This window comes from Ovis canadensis, chromosome X (assembly GCF_042477335.2).
Source record: "Ovis canadensis isolate MfBH-ARS-UI-01 breed Bighorn chromosome X, ARS-UI_OviCan_v2, whole genome shotgun sequence".
NCBI classification, from domain to species: Eukaryota; Metazoa; Chordata; class Mammalia; order Artiodactyla; family Bovidae; genus Ovis; species Ovis canadensis.
In genome coordinates this window covers 53,944,350-53,970,155 of record NC_091727.1, presented here as the reverse complement: position 1 = coordinate 53,970,155, position 25,806 = coordinate 53,944,350, and the positions used below count along the sequence as shown (strand labels likewise).

At 46.8% G+C, this 25,806-nt stretch overlaps 1 long non-coding RNA gene across 1 annotated transcript in view; it reads left to right on the top strand.

Moving 5' to 3' along the window:
• The first annotated feature begins 730 nt into the window (after positions 1–730).
• Positions 731–25,806, top strand: part of LOC138931030 (uncharacterized) — a 31,057-nt gene continuing 5,981 nt past the window's right edge. Inside the window, exons 1-2 of the long non-coding RNA XR_011446341.1 lie at positions 731–819; positions 11,972–12,104. This is a non-coding gene — a long non-coding RNA (uncharacterized lncRNA). The remainder of the gene's footprint in view (positions 820–11,971; positions 12,105–25,806) is intronic.

The window sequence follows — 25,806 nt, the reverse complement described above, 5'->3', positions numbered from 1 at the left end:
GCTCCGATGTAGAGGGAGCAGGTGCTGGTTCAGGAGAGAGGAATGATAACTGCAGGGGCAAAGTCCCTGGGAAGGTGCAAGGCATGGGATCCCGGGCAGAGGTGAGGGGCTGGGTGTAGTCAGGAGCAGGCGTGGAGAGGGGCAGCAGAGTGCCAGGGCAGAAACCTGGAGTTTGGGACTGGGAAACTTGAGAAATTCCACGAGATTTGTTCTTCTCTCTCCACGAATTATTGGCCTGTGGGGCTGGTGGTCATTAGGATGGAGGAAGGTGACTACTGTGTAGTGTAGTAGTGTAGGTAGGTGAGAGTGAAAATGAACAGCAGTTCTACTCTGGCCACGGATTTAAGATAAAACACTTCTGTAAAGTTGTAAAGTTTGCTCCTCAACGCTCCGATGCTGAGACACAGGCAGGGCGTGGGTAGGTAGGCAGGAGGGGTCAAGGAGCACAAGAGGCGTGCTTGCAGGGGACAGCTTCCAGCCCTGGCTCAGCCGACCCAGGAGGGGCCTGGCAGGTAGCGTCGAAGGACGTGTGGTAGGTGAGGTGGGGGTTTCCAGGAGGTTCTGGCATCAGTGCACTGGCGCTAGAGCGAGGGAGCCTGAGGACAGGACATCATGTTGAGGGTGATGAGAGGGAGGAAGGCTAGAAAAAGGGCCCCATGAGGGGCGCGGTCTTTCCTGATGCCCGGGGCGGGACCGTGGGCAGGGGGATGCTCGAGTGGGGAGGAGGGGAACATCGAAGAGGACGCAGAGTCTCCGGGATGACCGGGTGAGCCTCGTGGGCACTGAGGACGCATCAGAGGAGTGAGGCCTGCGAGAACAGTGAGTGTACCACGGGAGGAACGCGTTCACTGGCCTGGGGAGGGCGGGAGGAGAAATACAGGGGACTTGTACCGGTCCCGCACTTTGGGGGCTTCGGCAGAGGGCGACAGGACCCGGACATACCCGGTCAGGTTCCTCAGTGAATGAAGACTTTGAAACAGGGCCCAGGAGAAAACTCCCAACCGACCCGGGCCAGGAGACTGACGCGGGGCTCACTGGGTTCCTGCGCGCAGGCCCAGAACCAGCCAATCGGAGCGCAGCCCCGCCCACCAAGCTCCGGGTTTCCCGGGTTCCCTGACTTCCCGCCCGTGTTGCCTTGGTTCCGCGGGCCGCTGGAGAGGAGCCCGCGGTCCACGGGTGGTGTGGCCGGGCCTCTTCGCGAGGGTCCCTTCATCTCTGGCCCTCATGGGCATCCACCTCAACTTCCGCATCCACGCTGTTCGGTCCTCTGCGCGAAAACCCAACAGAAAGGATGGATTTTCTTCCGGGCTGCTGGCGTTTTGGTTTCTGTGGTCGGCAGGTGGCAGTGTTGCTCCAAGTGTCACCATCCCGTTTCTCCCCCGCCCTTCGTCGTTGAAAAAACGCCGCGCCGCCTTTTGCCACAAGAAGCGGCAGATAGTTTTCTCTGCTTGAGCCGGTTGGCTGGTTCAAACTGCATCTGAGCCCTTCAGAGAGCCCTTTGTGAAAACTGTGAAGGAACCCATTGACACTTAAAATTACAATAAAATAATATAAGCTGATATATTGAATAATGGAGGGAGTGAGCTCCCTTGTCTTGCTTCTGATCCTAGAGGAAATGCTGTATTTAAAGAGAACTTGATTATGACAGTGAGTTTTGACTTGAAAATGTTTATGTGAAGTGGAAATGAAAGTTGCTCAGTCCTGTCAGATTCTTTAAGACCCCTTGGACTGTGTAGGCTGCCAGGCTCCTCTGCCCATGGGATTCTCCTTTCAAGAATATTGGAGTGGGTTGCCATTTCCTTCTGCTGGAGATCTTCCCACCCCAGGGGCCGAACCTGGGCCTCCTCTGTTGCAGGCTGACTCCTTACCATCCGAGCCACCCACAATAATAACATGACAGGGACAAGTGCCAAGCTAAGATCCTGCTGGGTAGATGCTGGACACCACCCAGGAAGCAGGTGGTATTACTGCCCTCATTTTTTGCCTTTGAGAACTGTGGCACACAGAGGAAGAATCAGCTGTCAAGGTTCTCCGGGTTCCTCCAAAAGTGTCCCTCTGTCCAGGTCTCAAGTCTGTCAGATTGTAGTTTGCACACTGGTTTGCAGGAAGCTTTCCTATCCCCAACAGAAGAATGAAATAAAATAATGGGAATGAGGGTAAAGTGAAAGTGTTAGTCGCTCAGGCCTGTCTGACTCTTTGAGACCCCCTGGACTGTAGCCCACCAGGCTCCTCTGTCCATGGGGATCCTCCAAGCGAGAATATTGGAGTTGGTTGCCATCCCCTTCTTCAGCGGATCTTCCCGACCCAGGGATTGACCGCTGGGTCTCACAGGGGTTGCACCAAGGTCTCCCGCATTGCTGGCAGATTCTTCACCATTTGAGCCTCCAGGGAAGCCCAGATGAATGTAAAATAGCCTGCGAAACTTTTAAAAATGTATAATAACATAGTTATGACAATAAGATGCTAAATGAAAATGGAGGGTGCCACATAGAAAAGGATTCATCCACTGTATCAGTATCACGCTGCTGCTGCTGCTAAGTTGCTTTAGTCCTGTCTGACTCTATGTGACCCCATAGAAGGTCACCATGGCTTAACCTGCTTTACACTTTCCATCCCGAACAAAAGAACTGCCATCTGTAAATATTTCCATGTCAAGATTGTCTAATGGGGTATCCATTAGATCCTCCCAAGCTGCATAGTTTAAAGGTAGAAATTGGGAACAATCGTGATCAGGTGTTTCATTTTCCTTCTCAGGAAGGAAAGTGGCAGGGTTTAAATTTCCACAAACTTTAAGCTTAGTTACTGGTCCTTCTAACAACAATGACTGATATTTAAGAAGCCTACTGTCTGTTATCCAAATATTAACCTTACAATTTAAGATTCCATTCACATCATGAGAAGTCAGTACAGTAAGGTTTCGTCCATTAATTATTTTTAAAGCGTCAGGTGCCCCAATTACTCTTAGGCGGTGGGGCCACCCACATGAAATCACATCTAATTCTCTGCTTAGATAAGCAATAGGTTGCTGGTGAGGCCCTCAGGGTTGTGTCAAAACTCCCAAGGCCACACCTTTTCTTTCAGTGACAAACAAATTAAATCCTGACCTTGTGCGCAAGCTCAGAGCTGGAGCTTGTAGGAGATCAGTCTGAAGAAGCTTAAAAGCCTTTTGAGTTTCTAGAGACCAAACCAGTTTGTCAGTTGGGGCCCACTGAGTTTCAGCTATAAGTTTATATAAAGGCCGGGCAAGTTCCCCATAACCCAGAATCCAAATGCGACAGTAACCTGTGATTCCCAAAAATCCTCTCAATTGTCTTAAAGTCATAGGTAAGGGATGATTTAGTATAGCTTTAATTCTCTCGCAAGGAGTCGGTCACGGCTGAGAGACTTCACTTTCACTTTCACTTAATTCTCTCAGGGCCTATGGCCCTAGTTCCTTCTGATATGATTAGGCCCAGATATCTTAACCAATTGTTGACAAAGCTGAGCCTTTTCCCTTGATGCCTTGTAACCGCAGCCTGCCAGAAAGTTTAAGAAATTTTCTGAGGCTCTCGAACAAGCTTCCTCTGTCTCAGCACAGAGCAAAATATCATCTACATATTGTAACACCACCGCTTCAGAGCTATTAAAGTTTTGTAGCTCCCGTGACAAACTTTGTCCAAATAAGTGAGGACTGTCACGAAATCCCTAAGGCAAAACTGTCCAGGTTAACTGAGAAGGTGGCTGCGTAGGGTCTTCAAAGGCAAATAGAAATTGACTTTCCTCCACCAAAGGCACTGGATACAAGGCGTCTTTTAAATCAATTACTGAGAAATATTTGGCTCGTTCAGGCATTTCAGACAATAGAGTATAAGGATTAGGCACCACAGGGTGTAAAGGAACTACAGCCTCATTTATTATTCATAAATCTTGAACTAGTCTCCATTTACCATTTGATTTCTTTATACCCAAAATAGGAGTGTTGTAGGGACTGTTACAGAGAATTAATAGTCCCTGCTTCTTTAAATTTTCATTGATGGGTTTTAACCCTTCCTTAACCTCAGGTTTCAGTGGATACTGCTTCTTATGTGGAAATAAGTGCGGGTCTTTGAGCTTGACAACTACAGGAATAGCATTTTGTGCTCGACACACAGATTTTCCATCAGCCCATACACTAGGATTTACATTTTGTTCAACTAAAGGGAGAGAAAGGGAGAGCTCCATATTCATGAAAACAGAGGCATGGACCTTGCTCAGTATATCCCTCCCCAAAATGGGTGAGCGAGATTCTGGCACGATCAGAAACTCGTGTGAAAATAGCACAGAATCCCAGTTGAAAGATAAAGAATAACTGAAATAATAACATTTGGCTCATCCAGACAGTCCCATTACGGAAGCAGATCGGGAAGAAAGTGGGTCAGGGGCTTCAGTAAGCACAGAATAAGTTGCCCCAGTATCTAAAAGGAAATCAACGGATTAGTTAGTTCAGTTGCTCAGTCGTGTCCGACTCTTTGTGACCCTAAGAATCGCAGGCCTCCCTGTCCATCACCAACTCCCGGAGTTCACTCAGACTCACGTCCATCGAGTCAGTGATGCCATCCAGCCATCCCATCCTCTGTCGTCCCCTTCTCCTCCTGCCCCCAATCCCTCCCAGCATCGGAGTCTTTTCCAATGAGTCAACATGTCGCATGAGGTGGCCAAAGTACTGGAGTTTCAGCTTTAGCATCATTCCTTCCAAAGAAATCCCAGGGCTGATCTCCTTCAGAATGGACTGGTTGGATTTCCTTGCAGTCCAAGGGACTCTCAAGAGTCTTCTCCAACACCACAGTTCAAAAGCATCCATTCTTCAGTGCTCACCTTTCTTCACAGTCCAACTCTCACATCCATACATGACCACTGGAAAAACCATAGCCTTGGCTAGACGGGCCTCTGTTGGCAAACTAATGTCTCTGCTTTTCAACATGCTATCTCGGTTGGTCTTAACTCTTCTTCCAAGGAGTAAGCGTCTTTTAATTTCATGGCTGCAGTCACCATCTGCAGTGATTTTGGAGCCCACCCACCCCCCCCCAAATAAAGTCTGACACTGTTTCCACTGTTTCCCCATCTATTTCCCATGAAGTGATGGGACTCGATGCCATGATCTTCGTTTTCTGAATGTTGAGCTTTAAGCCAACTTTTTCACTCTCCACTTTCACTTTCATCAAGAGGCTTTTTAGCTCCTCTTCACTTTCTGCCATAAGGGTGGTGTCATCTGCTTATCTGAGGTTATTGATATTTCTCCGGGCAATCTTGATTATCTTAATCTTAATAATTGTGGGGGGCCAATTGATGGAGTTCCTCAGGTGTAATTAGGACAGGAGCTTGTGTGGGGACCCCCGGGCACCTTCAGTCCCGATTGTCTTGAGAGTCGGACGCCAGAGACCTAGGCCTCTGGGGGCAGTCTCTCTTCCAGTGACTGGACTTGGAGCCAGGGGCGGCTTAGATGCCTGAGGGCAATCCCACTTGAAGTGCCCCTCCTTTCCACAGTACTAGCAAGCCCATCCCTTTTCACCTGGGTCCCTCTGGGCATCTTTCTCAAGCTGTTTAAGAACGTTTTTCATAGCCATTGCGAAGGCTTCTGCCTTTTCCTTTGTCTTTTTCTGCCTTTCTTTCTTTTCCTCATATTCCCTACCATAATAGACTGTCTGAGCCAGTTGTAACAGAGTATCTAAAGACTGATTTGGTCCATACGCCCATTTTAATAGCTTATGGCGGATATCTGGAGCCGACTGAGTGAGAAATCTATCCTTTAAGATCACTTTTCCTTCTTCACTTTCGGGATCAATCTCAGTGAATCTGCGAAGGGCTTCTCTTAGTCTATCTAGGAATTTACCAGGAGCTTCCTTCTCCTCCTGTTCTATGTCTGCCAATTTGCCATAGTTTAAAGGCTTAGAACGTGCCTGCCTGAGTCCTTCGAGAATACATCTAACAAAATGACTCTGATTCCATCTTCCTTTAGCTGTGTTGTTGTCCCAGTCTGGTTCTGTAGTTGGGACCGCCTGATTCCCAGTGGGGAGGGCCGCTATCTCGTCCTCCCACTTCCCTACTGATTCATTACCAAGCCATTCATCTCCATAAGCAACTGCTTTTTCCCAAAACTCTAGTCTTTGAGTCAGGAGTCAGCGTTTGTCCCAAGATATACATCACATCCTTCCAAGTAAGGTCATAAAGCAGAGTAACACCTTTAAAAGCTCTAATATATTTTTCTGGGTCCTCTAAATAGTCTCCCAGATCCTCCTTGATTCATTGTATTTCTTGATAAGAAAAAGGCTTATTAACTCTCATAGACTGATTATTTCTCCCAGTGGGTGTTTCACGAGGAGGCAACAGCTTATGTGGCTGTTCCTCAGTCTCTCTGGCTGCTCTGCGCATATGATCCCAGGGATAGATTGGAGAAACCTGGTTTTTTTTCTCTTTGTCTCCTGTCCTCCATATCATCTCTTACTTCGATGGTCTGAGTTTCTACTGAAACCAGAGTAGTCTGAGGTCGTGCTGAGACAGGAGTTGTTTGGACCTCCACGTGGGCAGTTTGAATCTCAGTTTGGATTTCCACTGAGACCAAGGCAGTTTGAGTCTCAGTCTGGGCTTCCACTGAGACAAAGGCAACCCTTCTGAGGGGGGTTCTCTGGCTTTCAGTTTGCTCAGTTTGGAGCCCCGGGTACGGGGGCAAAGTAGGAGGACAGGAGGGAGCTGAAGGTTTCACGCCCAAATCTATACCCTTAGGACATAAGTCTGGCATATTTCGCAGAGAGAAAAAGGGCAACACATATGCTACTTCTACCCATTTCCCTTGTTCCTTGCAGAACCGGTCTAATTGTAAAACAGTATTATGCTTAAGAGACCCTCCAACTGGCCACTGTTTGCCGTCCTCCAGTGGCCATGCAGTATCACATAGGTAGACCAGGTGTGTTTTCTTTAAGCGCTGGGGATCAAATTTATCCCCGTTTTTCAGGATACAGTTCGAAGAAGTGAGGTTGGAATTGTTAGCTCCCATCTGTAAGAGAGAAAAAAAGCGACCAGCGCCATCCATCTGTGAGAGAGAAAAAAAAGCGACCAGCACCATCTTTCTACCGGAGGCGTCCCTCCCTGCTCTAGATGGGGGTGTAGACAGACTTTACACCAAAAGCTTTTCCTTCCTGGTCGGACTTAGTCTGTCCCTTACCGACGCAGGCGCCGTACTCGTCCCTCCCGGTTCTACCACCGAGACAGGGTGGGGATGTACCAGGGGTAGACTTGATAGCATCCCTACCTGACGTCCAGCTCTTCACCATTGTCTCTGATGCCCCCCGGGGTGCAATCCGAGTAACCTTCCAGAATGCCTCCCAAGCTAAGACCGCTGGGGGAAACATTCCTCACCTGAGTGCCTGTGCATGACCCTGAGTATATTCCTGACCACAATAAGACTGATACGAACATAAAGCTGAGATGTTCCCTCCAAGCATCACCACACCAGTATAAGAGCCTCCTCTGGTCCACTAAGAGCCAGCGTTACCACAGGAAAAAACAAACAAACAAACAAACCAAAAACAAAAAAACATTGCGGTCCCAATCTGAGTAACCTTTAATTAACCTCAGAGATGTTCTTGGAGCTAGAGCTCCATCTAGCTTCTGAACTTCCAATTCCTAGCGAGGCTAGGCGCTTTCTTGACTACCAATCCAAGTTTGGGACCTAAGCCACAGTACACAGTATAACAGTATAGATCACAAGTCCCTTGAAAGTCTATGATCCAATAGATTAGGTTAGTACTTTTAATTCCCAAGGAGTTATGAAATGGTCAAAGAGACCGAAAAGTCTGACCGAGAAAGGAGAGTTCGGTCCACATTTCTGGTCGGTTCCCGAAGGAGACATCGGGTGCCTCTTGGCATTGGCAGGTTGGTATAAACCCCCCCGACAGGTTTCTGCCATAAGCCACATGAGATGACCATGGAACCGCAGAGCAGGGCTCCTCACTTGCTTCGTGCAGGGCATGTCATTCATTCACACAAGCACACCGTAGCATTAGTAAAGCACAGCAGAAAACGTGTTCGCTAAGAGAACGAAGAACTAGAGCTCCAAGCAAGCTTACCTTGTCCTGAAGGATTCCGGATGAGCCCCCAAGATGAAAGGTTGTTGTTGAATCACGCAAAGACACCGGGATTCTTGGCCCCCGGAGGAGAAGAATTCAATCCGGGGCCAGAGATGAGGCTTGATCACTCAGAGCTTTTGTGTAATAAAGTTTTATTAAAGTATCAAGGAGATAGAGAAAGCTTCTGACAGGCATCAGAGGGGGTCAGAAAGAGTACCCCCCTGCTCATCTTCAGCTGCATGTCATATAGTCACTAGCAGTCTGTTAATGAAAGAAAGGAATGTCTTAAAACTCAGAATGGCACCAGGCCCCTCACCCGTAAGATGCATTTTGGGATAGTCTTGACATCAGATGATTCATCCTGGGCCATAAAATGATTAACTTGAATCTTGAAGAAGGGCAGATCACCATACAAATAGTTTTGTTTACATAGATTGGGGGAACAATATCTGAGTATAGCGTGTTGGTTTGTCAAGTAGGTTCTGAGCCAAGAGGCAGAACCGACTTGAAGACAGAGTTCGGGGTAAATGCATAGTACATTAGCATAGCTTAAGATAAACATTTTCATAAGAGAAATGCATTGGTTATCTCTAGGTTTGAGAATAGTTAACTTCAGGTGAAACCAGGTGTCATTATGGGAACACAGTATTTTAAGAGAAACCTCTTTTTAAATTCTTATAGAGAAGGAAAAAAATATCGCTAGTTTGCTTCCTCCTGCTGCTTAAGAGAGAGAAAAATGTCTGACACCTGCAGGCTATTTCCTCCCTTTGGAGACCTCTGGCCTTCCTGCCTGTTACCCTCTCACTGACTCAGTGCAAGGCAACCTTCTCCCCAGCTGCTTAGGCCAGAGATGCTTAAAGCCGTCCTTGCCTGCTGCCTCTCTCTCACCACACTCTCAATCATCAAGCCTCACCTCTCTGCCTCCTAAGTCTAAGTAAGATTCTGTTCCTTCTCTCCATCAGCACAGTGAGTTCCCTAGGCCAGGTCACCCTCGTCTCTCTCCTTGACAAGCACCAGCAATCCTGATGCTTTCCAACACATGGTCTGTCCTGCTGCCTGAGGAAGGGAAGCTTTCTTCAGTGCAATCTGGGCATGACATCCCTGCTCAAAACTCTGCACGGGCTGCCTGCTGCCCTTAGGATACTGTCCAGCCTCCTGGACGAGGCGCAGCAGGACTTGTCTGCCCCCAAATGCCTGGTCTTCACCAGACACCCTCCTTGTGCTCCATGCCCCGCTTGATCTTCCAGCCACCCAGACCGCTCTCTGTTCATCACATGGCTGGTGTCCTCACACTCATCCTCCCTAGCCGCCGCCGCCCCCCCCCGCCCCCCCCGCCCCCCCGCCCCCCCGCCCCCCCCGCCCCCCCGCCCCCCCCGCCCCCCCCGCCCCCCCCGCCCCCCCCGCCCCCTCTCGCCCCCCCCCGCCCCCTCTCGCCCCCTCTCGCCCCCTCTCGCTCCCTCCCCACCCACCGATTTCACAATCTCACTCCTGCCTTTGCCTCCATCATAACATGCCCTTCCTCCCTCCTCATCTGCCTGTCCTTCTTAGGTTCAGCTGTCAGGCTCGGTAGAGCAATTTCCATTATTCCTGGGGAGTGCCTGGGTGAAAAGTCACAGTTAACAGATTTGATATTTTTACCAAATGGAAGGTGGTGGAGATTTCACTATGAATCCCTGCTGCATGATGAGCTGATGAGAAATGCAATCTGATGGCAGAGTTTGTCTGGGAAAGGCTTCCTTGCTAAGAATAGGATAACAGACAGAAAAGCTCTCCTCTTGCTTTATATGGGCCTGTTGTTGTGTTTGAATATGGCCTTTTGAATTTGGTCACAGTGTTGGAAGCATAAAGGGATCCAGGGTGACCACCTGCTTCACAGTGAGGAGGGATAAGGTGAAGCATGGAAATTTCAAAATGTCACTTTACGCTGTCTGTGACCCAGTACATGGAACAGGACTTGAGCTGCCCTACCCATGCACTGTGTGTTGATGAGATTTTCACTCTTTTCCACTCTATAGTGTTGAGTTCCTATTAGTGTTAGGGGAAGCACACTGATTGAAACCACCCACCCTGGCCAGGTACCATAGTAACCATTTGCATGAGTTGTTTTATGACAGGAGATCCTGATAAGGAATACGGAACTAATAAGCCACCACCAACCGGAGGAGTTCGGGAAAGGTCAGAAGGAGACACCACGTGTCCGTCCACTTCCCAGAATCCCTCTCGCTAGCATCCATCTTGGCTGAGTGATGCGTGCCTCACCACAAAAGACTCTGAATTAGGATGATTGGCCAAAGATGACCCGGAAACTAATTCCATCACCATAAAACCCGAGACTGCGTGCAAGCCACACGGCAGAGCAGTTCTCCTGGGTTCCCTTACCCTACTGCTCTCCACCCAGGTGCCCTTTCACAATAACATCTCTTGCTTTGTCAGCACATGTGTTTCCTTGGACAATTCATTTCCGAGTGTTAGACAAGAGCCCAGTTTCGGGCCCTGGAAGGGGTCCGGCTTCCTGCAACATTAGGACAAGATGAAGTATATTAACACGTCCTCCCTATGCAGGGGTTTGATTTACTAGTCCCTGTGGCCATCAGGGAGGCAAGGATGTGCTGCCAACTCAGTATGGGGACCCTCCTAGGGAATGTCACAGCACCTTCTTGCAACTCCTCAGGTGTCTCCACCTGGTGCCATCAACCCATGGAGGGAACTGCCAGTTCCTGTGATGGCCAGTGGAGGGAGCGACCCCACTGCTGCTTCTACCTGCTACAGATTCAACTGTGATGACTGACTTCCTTCACTACAACTCCTCTGGGCAGAACACCCCTAAATATGAAATGAAGTGTGTGCCTGCGCTATGTAAAGCCAATCAAATAGTTGGACACAGCACCAGTTCCACCACCCCACCCCAACCAGAGGATGGAGTAGACTCTCAGGGGCTCTGGCATGCCTCCCTCCCCACTGATGTGTCCGTAACGGGGGTGGGCGGGGGGTCAATGTAAATGACTCACCTGGAGCCTACTTATGGAGCTTGTGGGAACCAGGTATATGGGGTTTTATTCCCCACAGACCCAGAGGGGTAAGGATGAACCCCAGCCTTCTCACAGACAAGGAAGCAAGCTGAAAGAGCTTAGGTGGCTGATGCAGTAAAAGCTGGATCTGGGAGTCACGCCCTAGTTTCTCTTGAGTGCAAAGCCAGTCTTCTCTGCACTCACAACAACACGCGTGGCTTGTGTTTCAGTTACTGAGATGCAGATGTTGTTCCACGAGAGGAGAACCATCATTGTCCCAATCTCCTGTCCACTTGTGAAACGCAGGTACCCAGTTGGGAAAAGCCACCCTGAAAGGTTCTAAGCCCCTTTGTGTGTGTGCCTTAGGAGGAGCTGCCTTGCAGCCAAGAAAATGGAGTGCCCTGGTAGGAAAGGGTTGCTCCAGAGGCAACACCAAGCAGGACATTAACTTCCCTGGCGGGGAGGCACTCTGCCGTATCAGAGAGGTTTGCAACCAGCCCCCACCCCAGTTATGTCTTCACCAGTCTCACTCTGTTCATCAGATATAAGGAATTGGGAGGCACGCCAAAGCACAGGAAGTGTTTTTAGTAATTGTAAGACAGCGCTGGAGATGACCAGCTGCCATGGTGTTCCGGAGACAACTGGGAATGAAAGTCTGTCTGTCTCCACCTGTGTCCAGGTCTGTGCTCTTCTGCTCGTGTGTGTGTAAACTGTGGATGGTCAAAGTACCACCTCAAGAAACCCCCCCGCCCCCCGGAGAATGTGTCCTGGCCAGGGACCCATACCACATCCCACCCCTGGACATATGGCAGGGGTCAGATGCTCTCTTCTGTGTTCCCAGAGTTCTACAGTTTAAATCCTGCCATCGCTTTTCTCACACAGCACGTGGCAGTCATCTGCTTGCAGGTGACTGTCCCCCATCATCCCAAACCAATCCGGCCACAGTAGGAGGAAACATAGTGTCTGGTCCCTGCTTGGAACTACTTCCTCAGTGAATGAAGGACCGGGACTCAAGGTAAACATTCAGTCAATACAGCATAGCTCTTTGTGGACCAGTTAATTTTGTGTTAATGATGGCACAGGAGAATGGAGTAAGCAGGACATCTGGGAAATCAGATTCTTTTCCCTTTGGGGGCGGGAATTGGACTGCATGTTTCATATGACCCCTAATTCTGGAAACCCCTGATCAAAGCGGCTGCAAGGTTCATTACACACGTGTGGGTCACTCTGTTGCCCCATCAGCCACAGTTGTAGCCTCACAGTGGAACTGGGGTCAAGATCCTGAGAGCACCAGTCAGGTCACTGAACGTTTCCCAAGGACCAAGTGGCAATGTAGGCCCTGCACATATGTGTCCAGACGATGGACTGTTGAATGAACTGAGGCTGCTAGTGGACTCTGTGACACTGTGCCCGGAGCACAGGTGTCTATGGAGTCAGGGTCACCAGCACAGGTAGGAAGGGCATGTCGAGTCCGGGGGAGGCCGTCAGCCTCACTCAGAGCTGCCCCTCGTGCATCCTCCTCACTCCTTGCTTGCCCCACCTCAGCTGTCTCTGCTCTTTCCCCCTGTCCTGCCTCTGCCTCCCTCACAGGCCTGGCGCAGGCATGTCCATCAGCACCTATGACCCCTGCTTGTCCCTGTTGGTTCGCTGACAGAGCGGACGCTTACCCAGGGCCGCGGTATCTAGTCCCCGCCTTCTCTTCAACTCTCACTCCCTGCTCCCAGCTTCCCTGGTCTCCTGGCAATATCTGCCCCCAGCATGTATCCCCACGGTTCCCTCTTCTGCAATATCCTGACCCCAGATGTCTTCTGTGCGGACTCCTTTCCCCCCTTCAAGTCTCTGTTAAAATATCAGCTCCTCAATGAAGCCCACCCTGGTTGCTGTGTTCAATACTGTGACTTGCAGCTTTCCCCCTTGCTGCCCACAGTACCAGTCCCTTACAGGACTTACATTTATCTGATCACAGCACCACCACCTTCTAACACACTCTAGAATATCCTGGGTTGTTATGAGGAGGGTGACCTGGGTGCCTCGTACCCCTACCCTTTCCCGACTGGGGACAGTAAGTCCAGCACAGGGATTTCTGCGGACTGGCCTATTGTATCCAGTACAGAGAGCCAAGAAAAGCCTCGATGAATATGTGCTGCCTGAAGCATTGGGAGAGGGCCTCAAGTTGCGGCTGCCTAAGTTTCAGCCACACCTCCAGCCCAGCAGCTCTGTGTGTGACCTGGGGCTCAGGAGTCACCTGACTTCACTTCAAACTGTAAACGCCTGTCTTTAAAGGAATGTAGGTACTTTCAATGTTTAGACTTTACTTTGGGCCTCAAGGTTTTTTGGCACCCACATCGAGTACGAATTATTGCAGCTTCTGAAAAACAAGTTCACAATTTTGATGAAATTGGCTGTGCCAATGTGAAACAACATGAAACATACTGGAGTGTGAAGTCAAGTGGGCCTTAGGAAGCATTACTACGAACAAAGCTGGTGGAGTTGATGGAATCCTGGCTATTTCAAATGCTAAAAGATGATGCTGTTAAAGTGCTGCACTCAATATGCCAACATTTGGAAAACTCCGCAGTGGCCACAGGACTGGAAAAGGTCAGTTTTCATTCCAATCCCAAAGAAAGGCAATGCCAAAGAATGCTCAAACGACCACACAATTTCTTGTCTAGAAAATACCATGGATGGTGGAACCTGGTAGGCTACAGTCCATGGGGTTGCAAAGAGTCGGACACGAACGAGCAACTTCACTTCAACTTCACACACTAGTAAAGTAATGCTCAAAATTTTTCAAGCCAGGTTTCACAATACATGAACCGTGAACTTCCACATGTTCAAGCTGGTTTTAGAAAAGGCAGAGGAACCAGAGATCAAATTGCCTACATACGCTGCATCATTGAAAGAGCAAGAGAGCTCCAGAAAAACATCTATTTCTGCTTTATTGACTATGCCAAAGCCTTTGACTGCGTGGATCACAATAAACTGTGGAAAATTCTGAAAGAGATGGGAATACCAGACCACCTGACCTGCCTCTTGAGAAACTTGTGTGCAGGTCAGGAAGCAACAGTTAGAACTGGACATGGAACCACAGGTTGGTTCCGAATAGGAAAAGGAGTATGTCAAGGCTGTATATCGTCATCCTGCTCATTTAACTTAGATGCAGGGTACATCATGAGAAACGCTGGGCTGGAGGAAGCACAAACTGGAATCAAGATTGCCAGGAGAAATATCAATAACCTCAGATATGCAGATGACACCACCCTTATGGCAGAAAGTGAAGAAGAACTAAAGAGCCTCTTGATGAAAGTGAAAGAGGGGAGTGAAAAATTTGGCTTAATGCTCAACATTCAGAAAATGAAGATCATGGCATCTGATCCCATCACTTCATGGCAAATAGATGGGGAAACAGTGGCTGCCTTTATTTCTTTGGGCTCCAAAATCACTGCAGATGGTGACTGCAGTCATGAAAGTAAAAGACGCTTACTCCTTGGAAGGAAAGTTTTGACCAAACTAGACAGCATATTCAAAAGCAGAGACATTACTTTGTCGACAAAGGTCCATCTAGTCAACGCTATGGTTTTTCCAGTAGTCATGTATGGATATGAGAGTTGGACTACAAAGAAAGCTGAGTGCCAAAGAATTGATGCTTTTGAGCTGTGGTGTTGGAGAAGACTCTTGAGAGTCCCTGGGACTGCAAAGAGATCCAACCAGTCTATTAAAGGAAAGCATTCCTTGATGTTCATTGGAAGGACTGCTGTTGAAGCTGAAAACGCCAACATTTTGGCCACCTGATGTGAAGAGTTGACTTATTTGAAAAGACCCTGATGTTGGGAAAGATTGAGGGTAGGAGGAGAAGGGGATGACAGAGGATGAGATGGTTGGATGACATCACCGACTCAATGGACATGAGTTTGAATAAACTCCGGGAGTTGGTGATGGACAGGGAGGCCTGGCCTGCTGTGGTTTGTTGGGTCACAAACAGTCGGACACGACTGAGTGACTGAACTGAACTAAAAGCCTTTCACTGTGTGGATCACAAAAAACTGTGGAAAATTCTTCAAGAGATGGGAGTTGCAGACCACCTAACCTGCTTCCTGAGAAAGCTGTTTGCAGGTCAAGAAGCATCAGCTAGAACTGGACATGGAACAACAGACTGATTCAAGCTTCAGAAAAGAGCACTTCAAGGCTGTATATTGTGACCTTGCTTATTTAACTTCTATGCAGAGTACATCATGTAAAATGCTGGGCTGGATGAAACTCAATCTGGAACCTGATTGCTTTTAGAAATATCGATAACCTCAGATACACAGATGACACCAGCCTTATGGCAGAAATCGAAGAGGATCTAAGGAGTCTCTCAATGCAGGTGAAAGAGGAGAGTAAAAATGCTGTCTTAAAACTCAGCATTCAAAAAGTAAGATCATGGTATCTGGTTCCATCACTTGGAGGCAAATAGGTGGAGAAAAAAAATGGAAACAGAGACTTTATTTTCTCCAGCTCCAAAGCCACTGGAAACCATGGCTGCAGCCATGAAATTAATAGACGCTTGCTCCTTGGAAGAAAAGCTGTGAAAAACCTAGACAGCATGTTAAAAAGCAGAGACGTTACATTGCCGACAAACGTCCATATCGTCAAAGCCACGGTTTTTCCAGTAGTCCTGTATGGATGGGAGAGATGGACCTCAAGAAGGCTGAGTGCCAAAGAATTGAACCTTTGAAACCGTGATGCTGGAGAAGACTCTTGAGAGTCCCTTGGACAGCAAGGAGATCAAATAAGTCAATCCTAAAGAAAATCAACCCTCAATATTCATTGGAAGGACTGATGATGAAGCTGAAGCTCCAATATTTTGGCTACCTGATGTGAAGAGCCGACTCATTGGAAAAGACCCTGATGCTAGGGAAGATTGAGGGCAGGAGGAAAGGGGACCAACAGAGGATGAGAAGGTTGGATGGCATCATTGCCTCAATGGACATGGGTTTGAGAAAACTCCAGGATATAGTGAAGGATGGGGAAGCCTGGCGTGCTGCAGTCCACAAGGTTGTAAAGAGTCGGACACAACTGAGCTACTGAACAAGAACAACGTGAAATGTTTCAATCCCTGATAGCTCAGCTGTTAAAGAATCCACCTGCAATGCAGGAGACCCTGGTTCGATTCCTGGGTCAGGAAGATCCGCTGGAGAAGGGATAGGCTACCCACTCGAGTATTCTTGGGCTTCCCTTGTGGCTTACCTGGTAAAGAATCCGCCTGCAATGCAGGAGACCTTGGTCCGATCCCTGGGTTGGGAAGATTCCCCTGGAGAAGGGAAAGGCTCGCAAAGGGAAAGGAAGGGACCTCACACTACGGGTCACAAAACCCAAATATCAATGATACACTCGACCACATATGGACCAAGGAAATAGCAGCTGGCAGACCTCACTGCACTGGACACCCAACATCAAACAATCCACCAAACTGAAACTCTAGAGACTCAATAAATGAGGCAAGACACATGAAATCAGCTGAGATGAAATTCGAATACAGGCCGACATGCATTTTAGCAACTTCCTGAGCTGCCATGGAGAAACCCAACAGCACAGAGACCTCCACCCTGGACACAGAAGTCGTAATCACCCAGCTCATACCACAGGACACCATCACACCAACTGCACAGAGCACTGGTATGGTGAATGCACACAGCTCTTTCACAATGTTCCATGCAGCCACCACAAAGAGACCTCAGACCATGGTACCCCACATCCTACAAACCCCAAAGTTCACAGCCCAAGACATAGGAAACCCCTCAAGGTTTCAGCACCCTCAATCCCTGGCTCACAGACTTATCTCCAGGTCAGAGATGGCACACTCAGGGTGCAGAGCCACCAAAGGGTCAGAGACCTCCTATGCTTTGACAAATACACTTTGTGATGTTACAACCAAGGGTATGGACACCTAGGGTATTCACGTCCCCTGAAATCCCTACGTGGATCATTCCTAGTTGTGGACTTGAAGCTCTTCTAGGGAACTGGACATAAGGAGTCCGGCCTCCTGCCAAAACCTCCCACTCTACAAATGGTACCCAGATGCCAGTAAAGGCACATTCACTCCCCTGCCCCACTGAGGCCAGTGTGAACTGGTAAAACACCTTTGCAGGGGTCTGTGGCAGCACCCATCAGAATTTACATTCCATCGTGCCCTCACCCTCAGCAGCATTTGCCTTCATGAAAGAGGGACATGTGTCAGTCCTATTCTGTGATGCCTCCTTGGGGTTTAGAACAGGGTCAGGCACATGCACATAGTAGGTACTCCATAGATGTGCGTTTAGCCAAGGAAGTCTTTGACCCAGCAGTCTCACTGCTATGAATGTGCCTTAAGGAAACATTCCCACATGCTCAGAGACGTGTGTACAGTGACAGCACATTTCTAGGGGAAACTCCAGTGCCCGTTGATAGTGACCATTTACTTAAATTTTCATTAATTTCTTTCAACTGGTTTTGTCATTTTCAATGAACAAATCTTACACCTCCTTGGTTAAACTAATTCCTAAGTTCTTTTTATACTGTAACTGGAATTTTCTTACTTAATAGGAATATTCACCATTAGTATAGAAATACAGTTGAATTTTGTATACTGAAGCTGGTGATGATTTCATGGGTGAGTACACAGCTGTTTACATGTCACACACACCACAATAAAGTGGTTTAAGAAAATAGAAATGAAAGTAAAGTACAGGTATGCCCAAATTTAAAAAAAAAAAACAATTCAGGGAATGTGTTGGTAGAACTGGCTTACAAGGAAAACTTAAGGAAGTTCTTCATGCTGCAATAAGTGAATTCAGATGTTAATCTGAATCCATGTGAAAAAGCAAAGAGCACAGGTAAACATAATTATATGAACAAAAATTCTTTATGGATACATATTTCAGTCCTTTCTTCCTGTATTTAAAAAGCAACTGTCTAAAACAATATCACATAATTTATTGTTGTGAAAGCAGTAGTTGCTCAGTCATGTCTGACTCTTGGCAACCCCATCACTGTAGCCTACCAGGCTCCTCTATCCATGGGATTCTCCAGGCAAGAATACCGGAGTGGTTAGCCATTCCCTTCTCCAGGGGATCTTCCTGACCAAGGGACTGAACCCAGGTCTCCTGCATTGCAGGCAGATTCTTTACCATCTAAGCCACCAAGGAAGCCCAATTTTTGTTGGGCCAACAACATATGAAATGTAATATATTCTCAGTAACAGCACAAAGGAGGTGGTTGGGAGCAAAGCTGTATTAGGTAAGGAAACAACTCTGGACGGTGTCAAATCCATACAAACATATGCAAAGCATCCGAAATCATGACAAAGAAGGTGAATATAACAGAAGCTATAAATAGGTACCTGATATCCTGCCGTATATCAGCTTTTCATCACATAACGTTATATATAATGTAATAATAATGAGTGTATTAATGAGCTTACTCTTTATAGATTTATTATATATGTGACAATACGAGAAAAAGAGGGAAACCAGAATAGAGCGATATAGGAGTAATGTTTCTGTATCTCACTAGAATTTGTGTAAATTTCAAGCTGATTGTGATGAACTAAGATGTTTACAGTGGCATACGGCTAAGGAAATAACTTAAAAATAGTGGAAAATCAGTAAAGAGTTTAAAACGCTACATTAGAAAGCATCCGTTGAATGGAAAAGCAGTAAAATGAGCACCATAGAACAAAATGGCATGAGACAGAAATGTACATTGGCAGATGTAAGTCTGTATCAACATTAAATGTAAATAGACAAAACTAGCCAACCAGAAGGCAGACATTGAGAGAACAGTTTAAAAAAAATCCAGATGTATGTTGTCTACAGAGGACACAGTTTAGATTCTAAGATACATAAATTACCATGTATGTGTGTGTCTGTTCGGTTGCTCAGTCGTGTTTAACTCTCTGGGGCCCCATGGACTGTAACTTACCAGGACACCTCTTCATGGAATTTTCCAGGCAAGAATACTGGAGCGGGTTGCTATTTCCTACTCCAGGAGATCTTCCAGAACAAGGGGTTGAACCTGGGTCTCCTGCATTGGCAGATGGGTTCTTTACCACTAGCGCCACCTGGGAAGCCTTATTGACCCAGCAATTCTACTCCTAGGCAGTTTTCCCAAGAGAAATGAAAACATGCTCACACAGTGGCCTGCACTCAAATATTCTACACATGTATTCCTAATAGCCACACACAGAAACAACCCAGTTATTCAACAACTGGTATACAGATGAAAGAAAAACAAAAGTGTATACCTGTAAAAGGAATACTGCTGCTGCTGCTAAGTCGCTTCAGGCGTGTCCATCTCTTCGCAACCCCATGGACTGCAGCCTACCATGCTCCTCCACCCATGAGATTTTCCAGGCAAGAGTACTGGAGTGGGGTGCCATTGCCTTCTCTGAATACTACACGGTAATAATTTTTTTTAAAAAGTAACTACTAATGCATGTAAGAGCAAGGATGCATCTCAACTGTGCAAATGAGAGAAACCAGACACAGAAGGCTACATATTATATGATTTCTTGTCAATGGATTTCTGGAAACGGCACAACTGTTTGCACAGAAATGTATCTGTGGTTGCCAGGGTATAGGAGTGGAGGAAGGAGTCTGATGGCAAATACCCCAAGGGAGCATTTTTGAAAATTGAGATGTTTTCTACATTTTTATTGTGGTAGCATTTACACCACAGTATACATTTGTCAAAAATCTACAAACAGTAATACATTAAAGTGTTGGCTTTTATTGTATATAAATTATACCACAATACTTTTTTTTAAGGAAAAGGAAATTTTAAGTATTTAAATACTGGTTATTGTATCCATGAGCTCAAAAACATAAAAATCTTATTTGGAATTCTTCCCAGACCTGGCCAACTTCCAGAATTCACATGACAGTTTTCTACTTTTATGACAGGACACACACACTTGGTCTTAACCATGTTTATGATTCCCTCTCCCTCACCTCAAGTCCAAATTCGTGCTGAGTTCTGTCCATTTTACTTTGTAAACATCTAATGCATCTACTTTTTCCCATGTCCACCACATCAGCTCTAGTCCAAAGCCTCCCTCCATTTAATTATCAACCCCCTTCTAACGGGTCTATCACATCCACTCAGGGTGTCTGTCTCCCTCTTCCCGCCCTCTCCCTTACAGTTACAGCACTGTCTATGATTTTCTAGATAAAGGCTACTCTCCCACACAAGGACTTGAAGGCATGGTCTAGCCTCTGCCCACTTTGCTACCAACATCGAAAGGAGAGCTTCCTTTTCTTGTCTCTCCTATCAGCCTTCCTTCACACCATCCAGTTTCCTAAGCTTCTCCACTTAAGACTGTTCCCAATTTCTGAAGCCTCCTGGTGAGTAAACTCTTCCAAGCTAGGCTTCAACAGTATGTGAACCGAGAACTCCCAGATATAGTTAGGTTTCGAGGAGGCGGAGCAACCAAAGATCAAATTGCCAACATGTTAGATCATGAGGAAAACAAGGGAATTCCAGAAAAACATCTACTTCTGTGTCATTGACTACGCTAAGAACTCTGACTGCGTGGATCACAACAAATAGAGAAAATTCTTAAACAGGGCAGTACCAGACTACTCGACCTGTCTCCTGAGAAACATGCATGTCAAGAAGCAAGTTAGAACCACAGTTGGAACAAATCACTGTTTCATAACTGGGGAAGGAGTACGACAAGGCTGTATATTGTCATGCTGCTTATTTAACTTAGGTGCAGAGTACATCATGCGAAATGTCACACTGGAATCAAGATTGCTGCTGCTGCTGCTGCTAAGTCGCATCAGTCGTGTCCAACTCTCTGTGACCCCATCGAGGGCAGCCCAACAGGCTCCTCCGTCCCTGGGATTGTCCAGGCAAGAATACTGGAGTGGGTTGCCATTCCCTACTGGGAGGAATATTGACAAGCTCAGATACACAGATGATAGCACTCTAATGGCAGAAAGGGAAGAGCAAGTGAAGAACCTTTTGATAAGGGTGAAAGAGGAGAGTGAAAAAACTGGCTTAAAACTCAACATTTAGAAAACTAAGATCATGGCATTTGGTCCTATCACTTCATGGCAAATAGAAAGGGGGAAGAGGAAGCAGTGACAGATTTCATTTTCTTGGGCTCCAAAATCACTGCAGATGGTGATTGCAGCCATGAAGTTAAAAGACACTTGCTCCTTGGAAGGAAAGCTATGACAAACCTAGCTTGCACGCATTCTCTGGCACTTCAGTAGTGTCCGGCTCTTTACGATCCCATGGACCGAGGTCCACCAGGCTCCTCTGTCCAGGGGATTCTCCAGACGAGAATACTGGAGAGGGTTGCCATGCCTTCCTCTAGGGGATCTTCCTAACCCAGGGATTGAACCCATATCTCCTAAGTGGCTGCCTTACAGACAGATTCTTTACTGCTGAGCCCCCCAGGGAAGCCCATGACAAACCTAGACAACATATTAAAAAGCAGAGACATCACTTTGCTGACAAAGGTCTGTAGAGTCAAAACTATGGTTTTTCCAGTAGTGATGTACAGATGTGTGAGTTGGATCATTAAGAAGGCTGAGTGTCAAAGAATTGATGCTTTCGAATTGTGGTGCTAGAGATGAGCCTTAAGAATCCCTTGGACAGCAAGGAGAACAAACCCGCCAATCCTAAAGGAAATGAACTCTGAATATTCACTGGAAGGACAGATGCTGAAGCTGCAATACTTTGGCCACCTGATGTGAATAGCTGACTCATCGGAAAGGACCCTGATGCAAAAAGACTGAAGGCAGGAGAAGGGAACGACAGAGGGTGAGATAATTAGATAGCATCACCAAACCAACGGACATTAATTTGATCAAACCCAGGGAGATAGTGTAGGACAGAGGAGCCTGGTGTGCTGCAGGCCATGGGGCGTAAATAGTCGAACATGACTGAGCAACTGAACAACAAGCACCACCTCCACCTTACCTTTCTTCTTCCCTAAGCTACCAGAGCCCTGCTCTCAGCAGAACTAAGAAGCTTTCTGTGTCTGTCAGTGGTAAAGGCTGAGACTTATGTCTTCACACACTCAGTGCCCCCTGCTTAGGTGATGATGGGTCCTTAGAATGCTCATCACTCCCTCCCAGAGCTCAGACCAGGGAGCCTTCTCACGACAGTAATGCAGCATCCTACCCTGGTACAGAAATGGGAGTTGGAGCTGTTTACCCCTCTCAGTGTGTTTTCTCCCTTTACATTCATTTGCACATTTCTTCTTGAGTCACCGAATCCAACTCTGCTCATCCCCACCTGGTTACTGTAACAAGCTGCACCTGCATCTCTATCAGGGCGGGTGCATGTACCCCTGCACTATGTATTTTCTTTCTCCTTTCCCTTCAGAATCTCTAGACTCCCAGACACCACCCGCAAAGGGGGCAGTGATGAAGGGGAGGTTGTGACTCTCATCCACAGCCTGGGTCAACACACGACTGTATTACATATAACCTGTTTCACTCTTACAATGAACCTTATCTTCTAGCTTTCCTCCTGCTTCTTGGCCACCCTACTCACCATTTTGTTTTGCTTTTCCCTTAGGTCCATTCCCTGTGTTTCTCCTTTGCACTTCTTCTCTGTTTATGTGTCTGTCTGGTCCACCAGTGTGGTATTCCCATCATCCACCTCACATCACTGGTCTTGTTATTTCAAGTGTTGCAGATACGACCTGAAACATGCTAGTAATCAATGTGTGTGTACTAAATGAAGATTTTTAATGACTGACAGGAGAAGCATCTCCTCTATGTAGGCGTCAGTAGATAGGTGTCATATTTGTAGCACCATACATAGTCTTGTGTCTTGTTCCAGACACTGTAGGGGTGTGGCTCTGTCGTCATGCCCTGGTGACCTTGCATGTCCCCACTTAGGCTACGTAGGCAAGGCTAAGTTGCAGGCTGACTTGAATCTTGGCAGAGAACCTACTATTGCTCTTGCAGCAAGGGGAGATAAGCAGCCTGATGAAGAGCTGCTATGAGGCCATTTCTTACCTGCCTCCTTATCCAGCTGGAGGTGACACAAAGTTGCTACTCATCCACTTCTGGTTTCACTTGAACATAGGATGGTCTCCCTAGCCCCAGCTGAGAGTACAGCTGTGGACTACAGAGCTGCTCAGTGCCATAGGGCACAACTGTGGGCTCCTTCCTGGCAGAGACCCACCACCTGTTGTGCCTGTTACTGAGGCCTTCCAATTCAGTGTCAAACCATGGGACTAGGGACAAGGCAACTGACACCAGGGTCATATTGCTTCTGCACTGTTTCTAAGTTAGAATCTGAATCCATTCGGGGTCATTGCCTCCTTACTGCCCAAGCCCGGAGAAGGTGAGAAGCCAAACTAACAGCTGCAGTGGTTCACTGTGGCCCTGTAGCTCCTGCTGTGTTGCTTAGGGACTGGCTGCCTGACTACGTGACGGAGTCTGGCGTTGAGTTGTGTGATGTTGTGTGACCAGAATATTGGCTTACTTTGTCATCACACACAGCAAGGAGCACAGTTTCCACCACATACTATGACTTAGGGTAGCCTTGCCAGTCCTCATTAACAAACCAACCTTAGAATGGATCCCATGTCTGATACCAGCTACACTGCTATTGAGTCAATATATTTATTTAGACAAAATAAAGTCCAATTCATTTTAAAAGTTAGCCGTATAGTCTACTTGAAATTAAAAATCTCTATCACTTGAGAGAATTTTAATTGTAAAGGTAAGTGAAATTAAACATTTTGAAAGTTTAAATGAAAAAATGGAGTAGAATAAGCCAAACCCATTTGCAATGTAATGCCTACTTCACATGTTATCTTGTTTATTCTTCATAACAAATATTTGGTGTAAACTTGTAATTTCCATTTTAGAAATGGGGAAACAGATCCAAAGGATGTAAATACCTTTCTCACCTTCACACAGTACGTGTCAGAGCCAGTACTGATACTCTTAGTTAGGCCACGTGCTGCGCTTAGTCGCTCAGTCGTGTCCGACTCTTTGCCACCCCATGGACCGTAGCCCATCAGGCACCTCTATCCATGAGGATTCTTCAGGCAAGAATACTGGAGTGGGGTGCTATGCCCTCCTCCAGGGGATCTTCCCAAACCCAGGTCCCCAGCACTGCAGGTGGATTCTTTACCGTCCGAGCCACTAGGGAAGCCCAGTTATGTCATGTCATAGCCAATAAGGAGACAGAGCAGATAAGACTCAAGTCATTTTGGCTCACAAAGTTCCCCCCATTCCTTTCCGTTTTCTTCTAGCTAGGATCTAACCTTGTCAGGCAGCTCCATGACCTAGGGGCTTTTTCACATACTTTTTGGTAAGATGGGACACTCTAACTTAAGTCTCGTGGTAGATTTGAACCTCCCATTTTCAGTCCTTTTGGACCTGGGTTTTCATACCTCTGTGAGGGCACAACAGCTGCTGTTTATAATCTTGTTATTCCCTAAGTAGAGTGCATTCTGAATAGGTCCTTTGTTGCAGAAATATATTTTTTGGTGTGTGAGGATGCAGATGGGGGCTCAGAGACGTAAGCGTTTTGTTATTATGTAATAATAAGGATATAAGGGAGGAATCAGACAGCTGGAGGACTTCCCCGTAGCTCGAACGGTAAAGAATCTGCCTGCGATGCAGGAGACCAGGGTTCGATCCGTGGGTTGGGAAGATCCTCTAGAGAAGGGAATGACCATCCACTCCAGTATTCTTGCCTGGAGAATTCCATGGACAGAGAAGCCTGGCGGGCTACAGTCTGTGGGGTCGCAAAGAGTCAGACATGACTGCGTGACTAACACACACACACACACACGCACAGCTGGAGGGCTTCTGAGATCTGGTGACTATCAAGCCAGTGGAGGATGTCACCGAAAAGAAAAGACGTTTGTAACTGCTCTCTCCCTGTACCCAGAAAAACTTGGAAGGCAAGTCAGAAGTGTGTGAAAGATACGCTGTGCCATTTGCCATGGAATTTGACAGCAGTTTTTTTCCCTCTGTCTCCCTAGAACCTTTAACAATGGCTTTGGCATTTCATTTCTCAATACAAATATAGGACAATGCAAATATAGGACAGGGTTATAACCCTGTATGCGAGACAGCAAGAGACGCAGATGTACAGAACAGACTTTTTTGACTCTGTGGGAGAGGGAGAGGGCGGGATGATTTGGGAGAATGGCATTGAAACATGTATAATATCATATAAGAAACAAATCGCCAGTCTAGGTTCAATGCAGGATACAGGATGCTTGGGGTTGGTGCACTGGGATAACCCAGAAGGATGGTATGGGTAGGGAGGTGGGAGGGGGGTTCAGGAGTGGGAACTTATGTACACCCATGGCAGATTCATGTTGATGTATGGCAAAACCAATATAGTATTGTAAAGCAAAAAAAATAAATAAATTTTAAAAAAATTAAATAAATAAAGACAAAAGATCAACTGAAAAAAAAACAAACATAGGACAATACAAATATATTAAATTTTAAAAAATGTTTCCCTGTCAATGATTTCATCAAGGGCCATATGAGATTTAGGTGGCACATTTTGTAAACCCACATATTCAAGAGAAGACCAAAGGCTTTTATGAATTTTTTATGTGTGGGTATATATGTATGTATATGTATTAACATGTAGATTACACCTAAAGCATATGTTATGACCAAATTTTTTTTAACCCTAGAAGTGCAAGGGTGGTTTACATGTATAAAGTTACCAATGCAATTCACCACATTAATAGA